The following is a 23,108-nucleotide window of genomic DNA, read 5'->3' as shown; positions in this document are numbered from 1 at the left end:
CATTCGATTTAGGTACACTCAAAGTAAATGTTTTCGTTTATAATAAATTTTTAATGAGTTGCAAATATTGGAAAATTATATATATTTAATAATTTCGGTAATACTCTTAACTAGCTTAATTGCTCGAAAATTTTTAAAAATTAATGAAATTACGGAAATAATAATATTGCGGAATATATGAAATTCATGTTCTGATATTATTGTTTCTGGTAACTTATCATATATGTATGTCAGAAGAGGAATTTTTGAGGCCGGCAAGAATGTAATACAATACCGAAACTTCCTGATCAATTGCTCATTAAAAATTGTGCATTAATAAAATTTTATTGTTAAAATATTTTAATTTTAATTTTGCTATTAATCAAATTTTTATTGTATTTTTGTAAAACTCGATACAAATGGATATCCTTAATCTGGGTATGCGTTTACATTAAGTTTTCATTTATTGTAATACTTTTATTTTTTTTGCCCTAATAAAATAAACATGTATATAATATTCTTAAATAACTATTTAATTGTGAAATTTTGAACTTTAAATTGTGGGTTAATTGCTTTTTATTTATGAAAGTTTATAAATTCAATTTAGTGAAAATATGACTTACATACATGTCCAAACTGTCCAAACGACAAAAATATTTTACAATTTTCATTTCACTTATGAAATAATTCTGTAAAACACACACAAATAGCACCGAAACATACCATTAAAATATGTACAAAGTGAATTTTAAATTTAATTAAAACTTCTCTTAGGTGTTCGTGTGCACAATGTATGTGTTTTAATATAATTGTACACACTAAAAGATTCGTTGACAGTAAATTCTTGTTCTCTTTTTTCCTTGAATTTTCAAAAAAAAAATAACAAAAACAAAATGAATAAAAAATAAATTTACTTTTGCTTACTTTTATAAATTATCCGCAAACGTGTAATTCAAGTGAAGAAACTGAAATTTAATACTGTTATACATATATCATATTTAGAAAATCATGAATGTGCTGTACCTTTTGACAATATTCTCTATGTATACTTTCTCGTATAAGAGTTTAAAGAAAACACTAAATAAATATTCTGTAGTCTTATTTTCCTATAAGTTTTGTTATGAATATGCACTTGCAATGCAGTTGAATCGTAGCTATATAACATCTATGTTTATTTATATAGTTATGTATAAATGTTTGTATTTTGTATTGCATAATATTGTGTATTGCATAATGATATAATATTATGACTCCTAGGTATATATGTATGTGTGCGTTCAGATTACTTTTATAGCGTTTACTTTCTTGTAAAATTTTAAAAATTCTGAATATAACAATGTTCCTTATGTGCACTTCTTATCTTCTATACATATATTTTTATAGCTGTCTAATAAATAAATAGTGTGATAAAAATATGATAAGTGAGATAGTTTAATGATTTAAAACGATAATAAAATATAAAAAAGGATAATTTTAACTTAAGTGAAACATATGGCAATATTAATATATTTATTGTAATCTTTTGTTAAAATTAAACATTTTCTATATAGTTATAGTTACATACAAACATTTTATTATTTTATATTTCTTTCTTATAGTTTTTAGGTAAATATTTTAGTTTTGCGGATACATAAAATGTTTGTGTAAATATAAACACCTTAGAAAAGTTTTAAATATAATAATTATTTAACTTCTAAAAAGTTTACAGGATAATGGAATCGCTTCGTGAGAAAGTGTTACTATTTTAGATAAATATAGGTTTATTGTATACAGTGTATATATGAGTGTATTCGTTTACAGGAAATTGTCTTATATACTTACAAATGTAACGTTAAAATATCGCTTGTGTACAAAAATATCATTGATACAAGAAAATTTATGAAGTGTGAAATTGAGACCTTGAAGCAAAAGCAATTTTAATTTTATTGTGTTTTTTTTTCGTTATTATTCTTATGTTGTTTTTTTTTTAAGGATATTATTTTGAAAATATACTGATTAAGGTAATAGTTAAAATTTACAGTTCAAGATTTTGATTATACATAGCTATTGTATACTAGATTAATAAAGAAAATATGAAGAAAACAGGATAATTAGTAAAATAAAATTATTAATAAATTTTAAATGAGATTTTTTTCTATAAATATATATAATTAGAAAATTATAAAAACAAAAATAAAGTTATATATTATTAAATTTTATGATAATAACGGAAAGTGTATTGTTTCACACCTTCATTAAAAATAAGATTTAAATAAAATAATATTGGTACCTATTTGAAGTATTCAGTTCTAATTTTATTCCTCAGATTTATTAAATTTATTATCAATTTAATTAAAAATTTAAAATATTTGATATAAATCATAAAATTATTTTATAATATAGCTATAGCATTTATCAGCGTAAATAAATTAAACAATTTTACATTTCGAAATCGACATTTTCCACAAATTGTAAATAACTTCATCAAACTAATCGTTTCTAAAATAGCAGCTTTCCTTGAATAAGTAAAAACATTTGTTCTAAAAACAAGAATTTTAATAATTTTCATTAATATAATAAAATATTGCATACATTTAGGAAGAGACAAAAGAAAAAAATTTAAAGAAACGTTATTATTTTAATTGTCTAATTAATATTGATAGCCTCTCACTTTTCGGCACCATTTTATTCTTAGAAGCATTTGGAAAAACTGTTTCCACATTTGTATTACTTGCGTTCTTTTAATTATGGATCAAAAATTTTCTTGTTAACTTTACACTAATTTGTGTTTCAATTCGCATAAATTTTTCTTAAATTTTATTTTATAGAACTATGGGCCACAATAAACTATTATTACACAAAAAGGAAATGTAGTTTTATATAAATTTTTAAAATAAGTGTTTTACTTCCCTTCGATTAATTACAAACCTTAGCATACAATTGCAATTTGCATTTTTAGAAATATTTATATACAAATTTTTTACTTTCAAATAAGAAAATCGCATTTTATCACTATTGCATGTTTAAAATATAAAATTAAATTTTATTTAAATTTTATTTTTGATTCTTTAATTTATGCATAAAAAAAAATTTGAAATGTATGCAATTATGGTCTGAAATTTATTGAATTGATAGCATGAGATAATAAAAAATTTTATTTTGAAAATTACTAATTCAAAAGTGAAGTTTGAGAAATATTTTATATTTTAACTTTTTATGTACTGGTAAGTATACAGAAATATGGCGATTCAAAATAAGGAAATTAAAAAAACGGATCTACATTCTTTTACGTTAGCATTTACGTGAATTTACAACACAAATTCACAATTATGTTCAAACTTATATGAATTTACAACATAAAAAATATAGAAAATTACACTTTTAGATTTTAGAAATTACATTCAGATTATCTTTATTTCAAAATTAACTCGAAAATCGTCTATCAAAGAGAAGTTTGAGTTTTTGGAATTTGAGTTCCAATTTGAATATTTTTTAACTCATTTTTAATATCAACAATATAAAATAATTTAATTTTTTGTTATTGTATAATATTGAACAATAAATTTTATTTGATAAAAAATTGTAATTTAATTCCAAAATTTTCAAATCTTTAATTAAAAATTTTTTTGCTTTTTTTTTTTAGACTACAACTCACTTTTAAAAACTATTAAGGTAAGTTTACCATTTTAATGACTTGAAAATTATATTTTGTAAATGTGTGACACAATATATTTTTATCCTTTATTAATGCTTTTTTTTATATCATTCGTACAAACAAAACGTAATGTTATCTCAGCTATACAAGTTTTAGATAGAATTATAACAATATATACTCTTCCTTATAAAATCAATACAGTTTACTCTAATATACTAGGGTTTGGATTTTTTCCACAACATATTCTATTTAATTGATTAGAATCTAAAAAATAGGGTCAAAATTCGTCGAATTCTAAAAATCAATGAATGAATAACATTGTATGACCTTATATTTTTTTAAAATATTCTTTTACTTTGCAAGACTTTCACTTTTGTGTAATCTTAAATCGTACCTACATTCACAATTCCAAATATTCAACATTGATTAAATTTTTAATATGACATACAAAATTTAGCTTCCTCCAATGTGTTATTATTATACAAAACTTAATTTGCGCGCTTTAAATTTTTGTACATGTACACAAAATTAAGAAAGAAATTCTTTGTAAGAACAACATCAATCAATGGAAAAATTTAACAATTTCATGTTATTTCTAGCCATCGATGTTGTAGCTACCCCGTTAACGAATATTAAATAGAAAACGCTTCCGTTCTAAAAAATATTTATCTTTAATATTTGTTCATTAAAACACTGGAAGTTTTCTTTTGTTTTTTTTTTTGAAAAACTCTATCCTTTTAGATTTTGAATTACTATACAAAAATATCAATATTTACTCTAAATATTTCTCTGTGTATGTTTATGAATTTTAAGCTCTGTCAAATTTTTATTGAGCTCAAATTATATACATAACGATAATATCCTAAAGCGAATAAATAAAATTTCCAAATTGCTATAAACAGTTCGAAGGTACATATTGACTTCTGAACGGAAGTGAAAAAGGAAAATTTTTTTAAAAATGTGTACATAAATTGTATGATTTTGAATATTTTCTGTTTTCAAAGAATTAACACTTACGGTTAAAAAATTTTTTTGGAGAAATCGTAGAAAATCAAACATTTTTCGTTTATTTGTATGGCCATAATTATTTTCTATACCACATTCTAAGTCTGAGTTTATAAATTATATGCAAGGTTAATCAATTCAGCTAATTCAACTGACTTAAAAGAATTAAATTTTGAATCCATATTCTTACTGCTTCTTTTGTATTTAATAAAAAAAAATTAACCAAAAATAAGCAATCCAAAAGTTTAGCGATATTAAGAGAAAATTTGAAAAATATTTGATTTTTCTAATTAAGTGATCGCAAATACTTCGTACAATCTATATACGAGTATGCTCCAATTGAAAGACAATTCAAACATGCCAATTCAAAGGTATAAAAATCAATTTAAATTTTTCGTAATTGACCCGAATAGATATAATTCGTATAATTATTTGCTTTATTGTTATATTTCATAGACAAAACGGAATTTTTACGCTTCTACCTATTTTTAAAGACTTTATGGTAATGAACTCGTTTTCTCAGTTTCCCAAATTTTCAATTGATTAAATGATATGTTTCAAAATATTCGATTGAGAACTTCCACGATTTCAAATAAATTTATAGTCTTCATGAAATATTATGGTTATATTCCTATATCGGCGATAAAAGGTCAAAATTGATTGTTATAATGCCTATTCTTTTTTTAAAGAAACGTAAGTATGTATGTTTTCTATAACCCTCTAAGTAACAAACAACGTGAACACATTTAAACTATGAAACTTCGCCTCAATACTAGTTATTGTTGTTATGATAAATTAATTTATTATCTAATTCGAATTGGCTTTTACTCTTAGGTCTTAGCTAACTTCGTAATGAGTACTTAAAAAAAAACTGAAAATCAGAGCACAAACTGCACTACATTCATAAATCGAGTTATTTCGATTTAAAATATTTTACAGTTCTATAACACCTTAAACTATTACGGAGTAATTAAGAGCAGTTGATAAGTAGCAAGTTTAAATTGAATTATATAGAAATATATAGAAAATATTAGAGCTATATAGAAAAGAAATTAGAGTTATATAGAGTAGGTAATAAATTTTTATAACTACTATTGCATAGGCTGAATTATATGATTTGAGTATTTTATGTTATCCGATTGAACTCTATAATTTAAAGCAACCACTAATATTTTTTACCGCAACCGTTCTTCGAAAAAAAAAATTCAATTACATCAAACAAAAAAAAAACGATTTTCCTCTTTCATTTTAAACATTAAAAATGACATTAAAGATTGCATTTTATTATATGTACCCTCCAATAAATGCTTTAAAGAGCACATTTATTATGTAGGGTGAAAAGAAAAAAATCTCCTATAATAACAATACGAAAGAAAAGAAAATAAGATATCATTTTTGATTTCTTCTCTTTTTTCATTTTGTAATTTTTATCATTCTCATTGAATATCATGTGAGTTTATACGATGCGAGGTCCCGCAAACTAAATATAACACATAAAAAATAATAAAAAATTCCCTTTTGAATATTATAAAATAAAAAATTCATAAAGATTATCCTTTAAAAATAGATATTATGTAGGATAATATAAAAGAACAAGCATAACAATAAAAAAGCACGCTATCATTTTTGCATAATACATTTTTATCGTCATACACCTACATACAATTAAGTACGCATACATACACACTTAAATATTTATGTCATTCTGCCTTGTAAGTAAGTAGTATGTAAAACATACATTTTGAAATTGTATGGGATATAAGTTTGAATAAAGTTGCACCTTTAGTCATTACATGTACCATAAATCTACCACTTATTATATAATATGAAAAATTAGCGATAAAAACAATATTTGAAGAAAAACAGAACAGAAAATAATCAAAAGAGTGTGGGATCTGCTATCCTTGCTATCTACAATATAAGAAATATTATTTTGGGTAAAAATATTCTATATTAGGAAATTTATTAAAGATGCTACGTATAAAGTTTGTGGTATATTTTGCATCTATGTACGTAAATCAATGATGCCACTTACAAATTTTATATTATGAGAAGAAGGCATAAAAGCATAAAGATTTCAAGGCTTTTCTTCTATATTATTTTAGGGTTTCATTTGAATAAACTTAGTAAATTTTAAAATTTTTGCTATAACAACTTTCTTGTTTCGTTAATAATAATTATTTATAATACTTTTATAACTTTTAGCGAAAAACTTTAACAAATTCACTTATGTACAATAAATAGTGATTCTGAAATGAAAACTTGAAATTATTCTTTTATCATTTTGTTGTTAATAAAAGAGAATCATGAATGTAAATAATGCAATTTAGAATACATATAACCGCTATAGAGGAGCAAAGCAAAAAATAAGAAGAAAATTGCATTTTCGAAATTGTTGAATCAATAGGCACTGTCGTCGAAGCACTTAAAGTTTTTCAACAAAAGCCATTGTATTGGAAATATTGCTTATAGAAAACCATTTAGTATAGATTCTGCATTCGGATATCCTATGTCAGTATGGTCATATTAAATTTTGTATAGCATATGCCGGTCTCCATTTAATGTGCTATTGTGTATATTTTATAAATTATAATAATGGTGACGATTATATGAGCGTTTTATATCAAGCTAGAAATCTTTTCATATCCTTTTTATTTTTTTATTCTTTTGTTATAAATGTAAAGGATATTACAAGATTTTCTTATATATGATTTTGTTTTCTTTTTTTGCTTACTTTTTTTTTAAATTTTTTCCTTTTGTATTTCAAGGTTATACAATATACAGAATGAAAATAAACTTTTCAACAAAACATCCACGTAAGCGCATTTCCATTTCATTATTACATAAAATATGTACTTTCAATTTCATTTACTTTACTTTTTTTCACATCTTATTCACGATTCGTTTGCGCTCCCTTTTTATCCTTTAGATAAATATTTTACATTTGGAGGCTGATATGGAAAATGAACATCTTTGAAATCAAAATTCTCTCTAAAGAAAAGACGAAGAGTAACAATAACAGTAATAAATACAAAAAGATATACGAATGATGTCTGTGCGTTATATTGAAAAGATGTAAAATCCTTATTCCTTAATGCACTAAAATAAACATAAACATATATACAAGAGCTTTTATGTACCTACAATACATTAAACACGTGTTTCTAATAAATGTGGCATATAAAATTCTAAGAATGTAGGATGAATTTAAAGAAAAATTCAAAAATTATGTTGACAATTTTTTTGAATTTTCTTAATATTATGTAAACACGTTCATATATAAAAGCGTTTAAGAAGGAGTGAAATTCGCGATTTTAGATTAAAATCAATTTTATTGTCCTCTGTGTATAAGAAATTTATCTTGATATTAGGGGGATATTGACATGCAGTGAAAAAAGTAATCCTACTTAAAGGTTGGATTGTTGGAACTACGGTAGTTGCTTATATTTTAGATATGTTTTGTAATACAAAATATTTTGGGAAAAAAAACTAAACAAAACAGAAATGCATTATGAATCTCGCTTATGAAATTGCTGTATTATGAAAGAACTATGACCAACTTGAAAATCTAAGAAAAAAACACTTTAGTAAATGTTTCTATAAATTTCATTAAAATATAAGGGTTCAATTCTGTATCATTTCTTTCCCTCACTCTGGGTTGCTGAAAAATTGATTGATTTATTGAAAAAAATTTTCAAGCGGAAAAAATATTTTTTATATTATGTGTCTTGCTTCTTCCGATAATCACATAAAATTTAACTAAAATTCAAGATCCTGTATAGAAAATTCAGAGTTCATTCAGTAAATTTGTTATAAAATTTAAACAATATTTTATTTATTTATTGAGAATATATAAGAAAATCAATTAAAAGAAAATTAAGTACAAGGAATTCATTGCAAAATTAAAAATTTAATTTAAAAAATGGAAATTCTAAAAAAATGGAATTCGGAAATATCAGACCTGCAAAATATACTGATTTTGATTTTCATTTTAAGAATATTATAATCCCGTCGTTCATGTTGTGTTTCCATCAGTTTTTTTCAATTTTATTTAAATTTTGTTGGGTATCCTATGTTAAGCCTTTACAAAACTAATTTAATTAAAATTCATGAGAATCAAAAAAATTCCCACATATATAAAAAATCAATTGAAATCAATACTTTTTAACCAGTACGCTTATTTTAACAATAAGAAATTTTAATCAATAATTTTTATAGCTATAATAGTCCTTTGAGATATTTTTTGTATTCAAACAACAAAACATTAAACATTAAATAAAAGAAATTAATTTCAATCTCACTGGTTCTCTATTCCAAAATGGCATTGTATCACTCTCATATTCAATTATAAAAAAATTGTAATAGTTACCAAGTTTTTACATTTCATTAATTAAACAGTTCATTTTTAAAAAGATTCTGTAATATTTTCAAAAAACAAAAAAGAAATTAAGTGATCCTTATAAAGAGCCTCAGGAATTTTATATTTTTTTTTTTATAATTTTCATTTTTTTTTTCTTCAAAATTAAATGAGTGAATTAAAAAAGTTTTTCCACATCCCATCCTATCTTTTTCAGCCTAAAATAAAAATATTTTACGAAAATTCCAAAAATAGTTCGAAGTTATTATTTCCCAATGGTATTTTAAAATTTGTGTTTGCTTTAAGTGGAGAAAAACAAATAATAAGTAAAAATTTTGTTTATTTTTTTTTTCAATTTTCCATTCTTAAAATCATAAATTTCTAAAACTTTTTATCACCTCTAGACGGATCTTTTAAATTTATTTAAGGTTTGAATGAAAATGGGTGTTATAATCAGACAAAGTATCGAAAATATATAACAGAAGCTATAAAAAGGACATCTCCATAAAGATTATCTATTTTTATTGAATTTCACATTCCCCCTATACATTTTGAGCTTTTAGAAAATAAGAAAAATATTTTGGTTCAACTAATAATTTAAGATTTATTTATAGTTTCTTCATGAGTACCTTCATAAACAAACACATTGATATACATTGATGTACAGAAAAAATACGCTATACACACCATTTTATTTTAACTATCTAGATATTTATGTAGGTATACTTGGGATTTTTAATCCTGTTAACGGTGTTTATTATTATTTTTACAAAACTTTGTTCACCATTTGTTTCTGTTTTTTATTCTGTTATGTTTTTTTTATATTAACTTTTGTTGTGTCTCTTTAATATCTTTAGGATTAAAAAGTTTTTATAAGGGCTGATAATCTTTTATTGTTATTGTTACTTTGTTCAATTATTTTTTTTCTATATTAGTTTTGTTTTATTTTTATTTTTATGGAGAATGTAATTTTTCTCATTAACCCTATATGTGATTTTTATATTTATCCATTTATTTATTCAATTTTTTGTGTGAACTTAGTTTGAGTGTATCGCATTTATTGATAAATTCTCTCAATTTAGGAGCGTTTGAGCAAAAAGGGATTTTCTAAAATGGATTGATTCAACCAAAGACCTGATAATTGACATAAATGATTACGCTAACAATACTGATTTGTTCTGATATCTAAATATTTTATAAAATTAAAAATATAAAAAAGTGAGTTCTTCAAATCATAACTATTTCACCATATATAAATGACAATATACCACAAAAAACTTTACAATAAGAACAAATTATAAACCTGTTATGAATAAAATTTTAATGTAGGATTGTGAACCAAAATTAACATTTAAAGTATGTAGCAATATTATGAAACTAGATTTTTTGTTCAATTTTATGTGATCGATTAAACTGTAATGATGAAGTCTAGTAATTGTGTGAAATAAATGTGAAAATCTTCAATGAATCGTTAAGGTGAATATTTAAAATAAATAACTTGTAGTTCCCTTTCTTGAATTCTTTATCATTCATGGCTGAAACTCTATTGATTTAAATTAAACTATTTTTCTGGGCAAACTGTCTATAAAAGAGCTAAAATTTTTTTATAAATTTAAATTCCGGTACTTTTCCAACTTTTCTCTAATATTAATCCCAAATTTTTTGAAATGATCGATATTTGACTTAAACAAAGAATTGATACCAGAATTTATATTGTTTCTTATTTAAATTCGCCTTCCCAAGTTTTAAAATATAATAACCTCAACTTTATGAAGCGAACATTTTTGAACTTATGAAATTAAATAAATAAATTAGTCAAACTAAGCTAATCACAATCATTTATTATCCTTCGACTATTTCAAATTAAATTTTCTTAAAAAAAATCCCTTTTTTGTTGTAGTATAGGAGGATTTTATGAAGAAGAAAAAATAATAAAATTATTAACTTATTTTTAAACTTTGGAAGAAATTAACGGTAGTGGAAAAAAATATTGTAAAGAAAAATTCTTGAACAAAATTTTTTTTTCTTTTATCCTTTTAATGTTGTTGCTTTATTACTCTGAGTGCAAAGTAAGTTTCTTATTGCAATGAAGAAGAAAAACACCGAAAATAAAATTTGGTGAAAGCAATGGTTTGTTTTCCTTCAACAAGTGAAAATTCTGCTTTTAATAACAAACTAGCTCGTTATGTACTACTTTATTAAAATTACCATTATGCATGTACGAAAATATTGCATACTTCAAAAATTGCATACTTTTCGGATGAGCAATATTGAATACATTCAAATAAATACAAAAAAAAATTGAACAGGTATTAAAATAATGCTCGAATTTTAGGGTTAATTGCGTGATTTAGGAAAACTAATTATATTTTTAGTAGCATGGAATTAAATTTAACCTTATCTTTCTGTATTTACAGACATTTGGAAAAGATACAGTTTCGGAGATTTAAGGAGCTAAAAATTTGAATTTTACAAATTTCGAAAGTTGATAACTTGAAAGGGGTTGGAGGTGGAAAAAAAATTTCTTCTAACGAAATGAACTACTTACTAGTGCCTAAAAACTACTAAAATTTGAGATACATTAACTATTCAGTCTTAAAAAAAAACGACATCAAAAAATTAGAAAAAAACGGGTTTTAGTTAACGGTAAATTTTACCGGCCATTTCGTTTATTTAAAGGTCATGCTTAATATTTAAAAAAATTGCCTTTTTAGTACTTTGACCGGCTGTAACTTTTAGAAGGCGGGAGATAGGTAAAAATTTTCTTCTACTGAAATAAGTTTCTAGTAAAGATCTATGTATTGTTTTCTTAACGTCACCTAATTTATTTTCCATAAATAATATAATTTGGACTTTTAAAATAGTTGTATTAAATAACAGTCGTATGCTGGGTAGATAAATACATACAAATATACATACATATTTGCGAAAAATCAATGCAAATATCATGGTAAATGTTATAATTTTTCGTCTATTTTTTTTACGTTACTTTATGAAACCAACTAGATTTTATAACCTTATTTTAGAAATTTAAATTTTTAATTTATTAGAAGCCGACTTTAAATTGTCTTTTAAGGAGGAGATTCAGCTCCTTCCTCAAACCTTTAACTATACAACTTCAAACTGATAAAATTGAAAACTTTTTAGAAGGAATTTTTTTCAAAAAGATGCTGGAAAAAAATTTAATTATACAAATATCTTTGACAATAATAATTATTATTTATCGGTTTCTTATACATATAATAGCTTATAAAATTACATAGCTTATTAAATTAATTACGTGATTACGTATTTAAAGGCTTAATTACGAAATTCGATAAAAAAATTTTTTTATTATTACAAAATTTTTAATAAATCTTTACATACACTTTTCTCTTTCCTTTCCGGTCCTAATAGATAACATTATTTTTACACAGTCAGTTTCCCAATATAGCAATTTTAATGAAATTTTATACACTGCAATATAGAATAGGTGATTTAGTTTGCGGCAATATGAAAATGTAAATATAACTATAAATATAGACGGAAGGTAGGAAAGAGATGAGCAAAAAAGTAAAAGGAAAATAGATTTAAAAGATAGAAGAACTTTTTCTTTACGGTACTTTTTTCAAAGAAAATTTTCTAAATAAAATGAAGGCACGTACATGTGTTACAGTGTGAGCTTATTGGTAAAAGTTTTACTGTTTGTTTCGCTAATTTTATAAACCATTTTTTCATCAATTTGATTTTTTATACTTTTTTTTTTTAATTTTGTATCTAAGTTGAAATAAATTGCAGAATTATTGGCGGATATTATGTATTGGCTGTGCGTGAAGATGAAATTTGTTTTACGATTGTTTATGTTTTTATCCATTTTGTTCGCTTTTCTCAATATTTAATTCTTATTATCGGCTCTTATTGATTTATGTTAGAATATATTTTTCTTTTTTAGAGTTGATTGGTTTTTGCTAGCATTTTTAAAAATTATGTAATTTAAAAATAAGAAGCCTAAATTATGATAGTAATTTTTCAGTTTAGAGGTTGCTGTTTTAATTACGGCGATTTAGTAATAATGCGGTAATGTGAAATGTGCTAAATACTCTAAATTAGTACAAAAAATTATATCGTGAACCTATACTAGGTATAGTTTTCAAATTGATCTTTGTTTTCTAGAATTTCAACAAGCTCAAAATATAAAAAAGTTAATATTTGCAATTTTTAATTTTTTTTTTTGCAATTTGTTGCAATGTTATCAATCATATTATTGCAATTGCAATTAGTTTTCACTTTTGATCTTGAAATCATCAAGCTCTTAAGAAGAATTATAAACTTTCGAATTTTAATATTTAAATGTACAATATACAGAAACGCAGAAAGCCTCAATATACAAACTCTAGAGGATGTGATAAATTACTAAAATGTGATAAATTTCTAAAGGTTATTACCATGTTATAGCTATTGAAATAGAATATCCGAGAAATGTCTACTCCTTTGTCAAAATAATGGTAGAAAGCAGACTATTTTCATTATTAATTACAATACGATTTTCGCTGTTAAGATTGTATAAAAAACTTAACTAATTAAAATTTTTCCAATAGTTAATTATGATGAATAGCAGTGGAATCTCCTAAACTTTAAATACATTTTATAAATGAACACTGCAGCAAAAAATCACAGCATTATAATTTCAATATCCAGTCACGATATACCATATAGCGATATTTAAGTTTGTAATACTTCAACTACAAGAAACAGAATATGAATCTTATTAATTATTTCTTTTAGAGAAATTTATTAAAACATTATCAATAAAAAAATAAGTAATTTTTAATTACAAGTAATTCAATATAATCTATAGCATTCATACCTCCATAAATTTGATTAAAGGGAAAGTATAGCGAGTAGTATAAAATTGCATTTTATAGCAAATATGACGAATAACAAGTAATTAATAAAAATAATCTTTATATAATCGGTGCAGAGCAAAAAAAAAATGCTTCATAATTTTCTTTTGATTAATTAGTGAATTTTTAACCTTTGTTATTTTCTATTTTTCTCTTCGTATTCACGTACACCTACACATTTATTATCCTTTATCAGAGAATCCTTTTCAAATACATTTTTTTTTTATAACCCTTTCTATAGCAATGAAGCAAGACACCTGTATTCGAGAACAAAAATAATAAATCATAAATCAAATAATCGAAAATTTGTTACTGCCAACCATTTTTCTTTTTTGTTTTCCTTTAAAGAAAAAAAAGATAAAAATACAAAAGAGAAATCATAGCAAAAGAATGAGAATCCTATAAAGAAGACACAACATAAAGAAAGAGAAAACAATGCCTATATAAAAGAAGAAGACCCTCAACATATCATTCTAAAAATGTTATTTTACTTTATAGGATCACGTTTTTTTACAGATTTTATAGCCACCTACACCAGTAATATTTTGACATAAATAAATTCTCGCAATACACTATAGCTAGTGAAAGATTTGTAAATGTTCTTACAAACTTTTACCGGTCAAAAAGAAAAACACACCAACATTTTTTAATTTCAATGAATTTTGAATTGAGTGTTTTGAAATCTCCAATTATTTTAAAAAGTTGAACAAATCCAAAACTTGATTAAAACTAAAGTAAAAGTGTTATACGAGTACATATTTTATGTATTCTACCTTATTAGATTCTACCTTAATTACCAGTAAAAAAACAATAAACTAATATCGGACACAATGTCACAGAAGCGTGTGTATATTTTATGTATATTGGGACAGTTCGGTTAAATCGAATAATCCTTTCTAATATCCAACTGATTTTAAAGAAATTTTTAAGACGAAATATGTATAAGAAAAAAAAAATCACATAACAAAAGTTGATTGGAAAAAAAAGAATTTTCCGCTTTTCATTTTTCATTTTTGAAAACACATAATTCGTTTAAGGTTTTTTCTTTTTGGCACATTTCCAACAAAGAAAGAAAAATATGCTTATTATAACTTTATTCTGTCAATCCCATTCGCTTATTCCTTTACTATGTTTTGTCGTTCAACTGTGCGTTTTCTACACTATTAAGATAGAAAGCTTCGTTACACTAATGGACCTTGTTGAGAAATTAATTTTTCTATACAAGAATTTCTTAGACGTACCTAAGGCAGAGCATTCTTTACAATGATCAAATTTTCGGTACTAACCCTCATTTTTCAAATTATTGTAAAGATGATTTTTCTCTTAGACAAAATATGTCAGATGCAGAAATGTCAGATTTTAACAACTCACAAGTTGCAGATTACAAATTATTTTGTTAACAGAAAATTTTCTTTTTCCGTCCTTCTAAATCCAAACTATCAACACTCAAAATTAGTAAAATTTAAATTTTCGGTCCCTGTTTTTTCCGAAACTATGAATGAAAAAACCAAAGGTAAATGCTTTGCTATCAAAGAATATAATCATTACTTCTTTTGTTCTCATCTCGAAAGCATTTAATGCAATCATGAAATTGTTTTTAAATTTAAAAGTAGACTGTTTTTTTCTAAATTTTTTTTTACTTTTTAAAGGAAAATGTGCTACTTTACAAACCAATTACGTGATTTTATTATATTCTTACTTCGTTTTCCTAATTTTCTACATTTTGTGCAAATAAATCAAAGTTGAGAGAAACATTAATTTTGCAGATATGTATATCAATCTTTTGTTCCTGAATCAGATCCGTTTTAAATTGTCGTTGAAGGTTTTTGTTTTTGTTTCTTACTTTCTAGAGCTTTCTGAATGTTGTCAAATATTTTGCTTTTGACTATACTTATGCTATTAACTTTTTTTCGTTTTATATTGTGAAATTTTTAATATTGTTGTTGTATTTTTTTAGGAAGTCGTTGTTACTTTCTTTAACGACAACGTTCTTGAATAATGAAAACGATATAAATGATTTCTACTTTAAAGTAATTATTCGTGAACACGAAATTTTTTTGTTTTCTAGTCATTGTCATTTAGTATTTTGCATAGTTTATTTGTAAAGGTTTCTATTTAAGAAATCAAATGAATTTGTTTAAGGAAGGCAAAAGAAGAACAAATACAGAATTTGTCTTCAATATAGTTTATTTACTCCTAAAAGACATAGTATACGTATACGTGAATATAAATGACAAAAATACAAAAAGACTCAATATTTTTTATGGCTATGCAAAAATTTAATTTAAAATCTTTTAAGGGTTTCATTGATTTTGATAAATAAAAAAATTTTTATAACATACAAAATTGTTTCTGTTTTAAACTGAATTTTTTTTTTATTAAAACTGAACTTCAAATTTAAAATTGCAGCGGAACTACTTCGATCATTTTGGAATTTCACACAATATTTTTATACAACATTTAATTCGTAAGAGCTTTACTAACTCAGTATATAAACTGCTTTTATTTTACTGCAATAAGTAAGTTGATAACTCCATAATCATAATTTTGAAGTTGTAGCTTGCTGTTGCAGTTTCTTTGTGTGTAATTCTATTTAATAACCCAGAAGCCAGACACATCCATTTTCTACCAGCGGCTGTCAACTTTTGTACTTTTGAGTGCTGCTCTTGTATAAAGCATAACGCAATGTATAAAGCATGTACATACATAATGCAAAACTAAACACATACATATTTTAAACTTAAATTTTTCTTTCAACATTTTAATAGCCTTAAACCAGTAAATTAAATTCCTTAATAGCATTTTGTTTTTAAATATTTTAAACTTAAATTATCTTACACTTAAAGGATATATTTTTCATTTTGATTGAAATAATTCCGTTTTCTATGTATGATATTAAATAAGTTTAGGTACCTAAATTTACAAATATATTATAATATGTATGTATGTACATACTTAATGCTAATCTATTTTTGTATTTACAAATAAATGCAAGTATTTTGCTGATTATTTTATACAATTTGGAAGGATTCCTTATTTCATTAGAAGGGATGCTATAGTAATTCGAATAAAAATAAAATTTATTTAGTTTTCTTTTATACATTCATATCCTTTTCAAAAAAGGATTTTTCACCTATAAGCTCAAAATTGAAAATATTTTGTAAACGAAATGAACATTTTAATAGGAAAAATTTCTTTGCAGAAAAGAATTAGTTTAAGTGAATTTTCTTAGAACTTGGTAATATAATCTATTTTTAATTTTAACATTTTCAAAACTTGTAAAAAGATTGTTAGCACTTTAAGCGAAAAACATTAGAATAGGAAAACGATTATATTATATACATTAATTATTTATATTCTTAGTTTTATCAAAAAGAAGGATTTTGCCGTAATACAGCATTAGAGTAACGCACAACAACTTAAAATTTCAGAAGTAAATTGAAGGCACTAAAAAAAACATTTATAGTTAGGGATAAGTGAATGAACACAGATAATTGAGTTATGATTAAAATTATTAATTAGGAATTCGGAAACTCGTTCAAATTTCAAGCGTAATATTTCACAGTTTTATTTTGTTTAAAGAAGCTTATCAAAACATAAAAATTAAACGCCATATTAGATACTTTGTATCCAATGCAACCCGGATAAAGCTAACTTTTAAAGACTTTATTTTTTTTCTCTATTTTATATTCGTTTACGTTATTATTCACTTTGGTTTTATTAAATTACAATGCTGTTCAACGGTTCTACTCAAAAAGTAAAAGTATATATTTTTTATATTAATTGTGCCTTTCCATATTTAACCAAAGTTGCATCAAAAATTTCACAGAACAAAATCATTAAGTATAAAGAGTTTCACTCGTTATTCATAACAACATCCAAACAAATGATTGAGAACTTCCTTTTCTGGATGAAACGATAAGATTCATAACAATTCTTACTCGAGAGTAATCTTTTCTTCCAGCAATAGAATGTTTGAGTGACTTTTCCGGGCGATCTATTCATTACTGTGATACTTTTTTACCTATTGCAAATTTTTATTTATCCATTCCAAGCTTACATTAATAACTATGGTACTCTAAGAGTTTGCAAAGGATAACTAAAGATTTAGTTTTTAAACCTGAAGTGGTGCTTTCATAACAAGCACATAAGAGCTGCCAATCTTTTAAAAAAATATATTTTTGTGTTGCAAAAATTTAAAAATTTTTTTTTTGTACATATGGGTAGGGGTATCCTCTAGTGTACGTTTGTATTAAAGTGCTCACGAATGATTTTATGTTTTTAATCGCAAATGATTGGCACTATGACAATTAGCATTCAAAAGATGTATTTCAGATTTAAATTATGCCGTCATTTAAATCAAACAACGCTGATGGAATTAAAATCGGAAATATAATATAGGATGATATTTTTCTGCTAACTATCACACTATTAGTGAGTGATACTAATAAAAGAATTTTAAAATGTTTTCTGCCAAAATTTGTAATCGTGTTTGTAAATATTTCTATTGAATTTATAAAAATTTTGAGAAATATGCAAAACGAATTAAATAAAATTCAAAATAAATACAACCTTTTAAGAGTCGAAGGTTAACTGTGTTCACTTAACACAATTATTTGTATTGGTATGAGAAATATTCATATTACATTGGTATTGAAAACTAGATGAATGTACTAAATAAATTTTTTATTAGCACCCATCAAAATCCATTTTCAGGATTAAGCTCTTTTTTATGAAAAAAATAAAAAGGATAATATGTGTATGAATATTAAATGCATGCATATTTTTTGTTTTACTCTTATTTGTCGTTTTCTTTCTGACTTTAGCACTAGATATATTATCTGCTTATTTTCACTGACTACTAGTTAATTTACTTTTTATTATTCGGAAGGAAAATTTATTTACACACAAATTTTAAGAATTAGGAAAATTAAGCGTTAGATAATCGATCTTCTACATTTTGGACTCTCTAAATTTAATGATTAATTATCATCTAAGACTTGAAAATCTTCTCTTTTCTAAAATGAAAAATAAGTTCCTAACAAAATAGTAACCCTTTCGTAATTCATTAAATTGTTTCAAAATTGATTTTAATAGTTTCTTTAACAGATCCTCCACTAAATAATTGAAAAGTTGTTAAATACATATAGCGAAAAAACAGCAAATTTTTTTTCATACCCATGAAGAAAATTGATTAAACCGCAAATTTACCCATATACGTAACATAAACTAGTCGGGAAAATTCCGCAATAGCCCTACTTAATTGTCTTATATAATATATTTTAATAAAGAATTCGTCTATCTTATATCCATGTCCAAATATATTGACATAGGTAACAAAAGGATAGGGTAAGAAAATTTAAGATATCAAATTCACCTTGTTAATGTTCTATATTCCCTTTTGAATTAAAGAAAAAAAAAACATAAAGAAGAAATTTCTCTATAGTATAAAATATATGCTTTTATTCAATATCAAATTTCGATATCCTTACGGAATTAACTTATACCAAGTATTATTATACAATAAATTTACACTATGTAATAGAGGAATTGATATTCACACTAATACATATACATATATGAAGATTTACATGAATTTTTCAATTTTGATCTTAAAATGTTGCTATACTGGGAATTATGATTTCAAAGAAGGAAAGAAGAAAGTAAGTAGTTGTCTAAAGAGAATAGATGAAATTCAAGAATATTTCAAAGTCTAAAATAAGTATATGAAATTTTGTTCAAAAATATTCTTTAAATAATACGAGTATCAGCATCAAATATCGTATCTACTTTGAGGCTTTGAAGAAAATTGAAAATTTTTTTTTAAATTTTTGCGGTTTTGTCATGTTATTTTTAAATAGCACTAAGAAATATTAAGGCAAATCAGAATTGTATAAAAAAATTATGATAAGAAAACGATAAGAAAATATCAAATATTTAGATTGAATTTTGGAATAAATACTCAATTTGAATGAAAGGTCGGTTAGAATCGTCTTAAAGATTTAGCGCTTGAGCTTTAAATAAATTACGGAAAATAATCAAATTTAAAATAAATGTGCTTGGTTGATTGTAAATATAAGTTTTTTGTAAAAATGACGATTTCAAATAAATAATGAGACAATTGATGGCCTACCTTTCATAATTGGAACAACGATAGATACTAGAAATTTGGCTATTTTAAAAGTAAGGATGCTGTACGTATTTATCGTATTTTTTTTATACAAACGTAGGAATAATCTACATATTATTACAAACATAAGTTTTTTTACCGTTTTAGTTATTAATGAGTTTTGTTCTTTTTAAATTTTATAATGGTATCATGGCATTTTGTAAAGTTACAATTGAAGATTTTAATTTACTCTTATTCTGTGGCCATAAACAATAGCTACCTAGGGCAATTGTAAAACCAATATTAATGTGGAATTTTCATATTTGCTTCAGTTTTTGCATTAAATTTAAATTTAGTTTCCGTAAGTACGTAAATAAGTACGTACTTACTGAACGAGTATATAAAGCGGGCTTCCCCTTAAAATCTAAGGATTATACTATATGAAAAATGTAAGCTATTCAATAAAAGTTAAAAATAATTTCTTTTAAACGAATTTTAGTTTTAATTTTTCGCTTAAAATTATTTTATTTGACAATTGTAAATTTTCAATCCAAAGAATTTTCTTCGTGTATCATATTAAATACCTACCATCCGTCACATTCATATATAATAAATAAATGTTTATTATTCCTGAAAAATTTTATAATTAAAACTTTTTGTACAATAATATTTTTGAATATTCATTATCAATATTCTAGTTTTTAATTCAATATATCAAAAGATAATGAAATATATCGGAAGCGAATCTAATACGAGTATCAATTTTTACAGCAATTGAGTTAAAAGAAAATTTAATAATCTAGCAACAAATTAAATAAATATACTGAAAAGTAAACATTGTTTTTATAATCACATACATTTATATATTATGTTTACGAGCATTTGTTCATTTTTACGAAGTTTAATCCATAATATTTCCAGGAAAACAAAGTAGAAATTAGATTTTCATAGTAAAATTACATATTCGATTTCAATTATATAAATTGTAAATAATTGATGTAATGTGTGTAAGACATATAGAGATGTACATATCTATATACATGTGAGGGCTTGATGTACAATAACTATTATGTAAGCAGCTATATAGTCGATAGTCGCACAATAGTTTACATGTAAATAACTATTGTGAAAGCAGCTATATGGTCGCAAAGAATACAATCATATACCATAAAGAAAGTTCCAGCAGAATTCAAATAAATCTAAATTTTTTAACATATTTCCAATAAGTCATAAATGCATTTAAAAATTCAAGAATATTCTTAGTAAAACGACGAAAAAATTTAATACTTTACTCGCTAAAATTGCAGTCCTGAAAATGCAATTTTGAAATGCATTATAAATAATGAAAGAAAACCTATTAAAAATAGTTAAGTATTTTTTTAAATTATCTTTTTAATAAAAAAAAAAGTATATCTATATAGAATGATTAATTTGTGAATAGTTCAAAGTATATCGAAAGAAAGTTCACCTTTGAAAGTTCACATCACATTCAGAGAAATAAAAACCTAATAAAAGGATACATGGAAAATCACATATTTACGTACTTTTTGTTATAGAAACCCTTATGTGCTATATATTATATGCTGACATTTACATACGTTTTTATATCTCGAAAAAATTTATTGAGAACTTTTGATTGTAACCATAATTTTCATTCCCAGAACAACGATATGAACTTTGTGGTTTTAATATTTTCAAAAAGGAAATGAAATAAAAAAGTTGAAAAAAATGTTAAAGCTTTACCAAAAAATATTTTTCAGGATAAAAAAAAAAGATCTTCTCCTTATGTTATTTTACATAATTTTTATAAAATGAAATTTTCAATAGGAAAGTTCGAATTTGAAACTATTGTGGTGGCCATACGTGACAAATCAGGCTGTTATTGCCCGAGGTTTATTTCAAAATGAATAGATGAGGAATGTATGAAAAATGTTTACAATTACATAATTCAATTTCTTTATTGAAATAAACGTTTTGTTATTGTAACTAGTAGAGTGAAAAAAATCCATATGAATTGTTTAATGCAACTAGCCGTTTTATATGTTCTATGTGTTTTATAATATGTGAAGGAATTGTTAGTCGTTATTCTTTGAAAATGAGTATGAAAAACATTCAATTACAATTAAAAACAAAGATGGGCGCAATGATATTTCCCCTTTTTCAATAATTTTTTCTAAATTTATTTCACATCAAACCCGGACAGTCTTATTAAAAAGCCTTTTAAATCAATTTATGATTCTCATAATATAAAATTACTAATTATTCAAAATTCAATGTAATAACCTATAATAACTCCTAAACACTATTATTTATCACACTAGCAAAAACTTCTCGACTTCTTTGACTTCCTCGCTTTCACTGAGATCATAAGCTTTTTCTTTATCATAAGTTTGTTTTTGAATTTTATATTATTTGCTTTGACAAACTGTTACTCATATTTGAATTCTTAGTCAATTGAGTGCTTATAGCAAATTAATTATTTTTCGAACTTTCTTTTAATTTTAAAGGCAATGTCGGTTTTTTTATTCCAAGTAGTGTCATCGGAAAATTTGTTTGCTTTACAGCATACTATTTTGTCTAGATTTCGTACGTGAACTTAGCCAATCAAATTTCAATTTCACTGTTTAAAGAATTTCGATTTCACTCTCATGCCTAAAAATACTAATTTCTTAAATTATAATTTCATTCTCTTATTTTATTTTTTCGCAAATTTATATGTATGTAAGTACATGTAAGTACGAGTACCACTTCTTTATTATCATTAAATTATTCAGTAAAAGTTGAGCTCGTTTTGAATGGATAATAATTATATTAATTTTACCATTATTTTAAATTATACAAAAGAAATTTTTTATATTTAAATTACAATTTATAATAATAAAATAAAAAAAAGATCTTAATAATGGATTAAGGTATTCTGGTTTTACAAGTTTTATTTTATAGTCATATATCGTATATTATTAAAGTTAAAATTTTATTTTTTCTTGCTGAAAAGTGTGCATCATAGTATAAGTAAATTTATTGAAACTTGGGAAGAAAAATTTATTGCTCTACTATTTATTTTCTGAATGAATAAATTTAAGTAGAATTAAAACAATTTAATGTGTTATCAACTCATCAGAAAATATATATTAAAAAATA

General features: G+C 24.0%; 1 long non-coding RNA gene across 3 annotated transcripts in view; it reads left to right on the top strand.

Annotated features, from left to right (window-relative positions):
- LOC129608947 (uncharacterized) overlaps positions 1–23,108 on the top strand; it is a 151,104-nt gene that overhangs the window by 31,273 nt on the left and 96,723 nt on the right. For all 3 annotated transcript variants that reach the window (XR_008696924.1, XR_008696922.1, XR_008696923.1), the window contains exon 2: positions 3,602–3,630. This is a non-coding gene — a long non-coding RNA (uncharacterized LOC129608947). The remainder of the gene's footprint in view (positions 1–3,601; positions 3,631–23,108) is intronic.

The sequence above is a fragment of the Condylostylus longicornis genome, unplaced genomic scaffold (assembly GCF_029603195.1).
Source record: "Condylostylus longicornis isolate FDR11 unplaced genomic scaffold, ASM2960319v2 ptg000004l, whole genome shotgun sequence".
Classification (NCBI taxonomy): domain Eukaryota; kingdom Metazoa; phylum Arthropoda; class Insecta; order Diptera; family Dolichopodidae; genus Condylostylus; species Condylostylus longicornis.
This window is presented reverse-complemented; position numbering and strand designations above follow the sequence as displayed.